Source organism: Rhincodon typus, chromosome 5, assembly GCF_021869965.1.
Source record: "Rhincodon typus isolate 14 chromosome 5, sRhiTyp1.1, whole genome shotgun sequence".
Taxonomy (NCBI): domain Eukaryota; kingdom Metazoa; phylum Chordata; class Chondrichthyes; order Orectolobiformes; family Rhincodontidae; genus Rhincodon; species Rhincodon typus.
The window spans coordinates 111,090,236-111,090,791 of NC_063336.1; positions in this window are offsets into that span (position 1 = coordinate 111,090,236).

Consider the following 556-nt stretch of genomic DNA (forward strand, 5'->3'; position numbering starts at 1 on the left):
GGAAAGGGTCTGATGTAGCATTTTTCTTTCATGGAGTCCACAAAAAATTTCACTGCAGTATTTAGTTGCATGGAAAAACATGGACACTGTACTACACAATTAGTGGTCAACATACATGTATAGCGCTCGATTATTTATCACAAGCAACTGCACGCAAGAAAGCCTGAATTTATTCATGTGGATTATCGAAACTTCGCAAAACAACAAGAACCACACAAACTATGAAGCAGCTTCAAAATGAATAGTTATAACAGGTTTCTTTCCAACTGAAGTTGACAATATTCACTGATATTAAAGGCTACAAATCCTTAATATGTAACAATTTCTGTTACTTCAGTTTGGGAATACACCTCACAATATAAGGCTTCAGTGATCACAACAATTTTCTGCATAAAATATATTGGTATTTTTAATAGGTTGAATCAACACTCCAGAAAAATATAACAACATTTTATAGAATCCCTGCAGTGTGGAAACAGGCCATTTGGCCCAACAAGTCCACACTGGCTCTCTAAAGAGCATTGCACCTAGACTCACCCATCCTACCCTGTCCCTG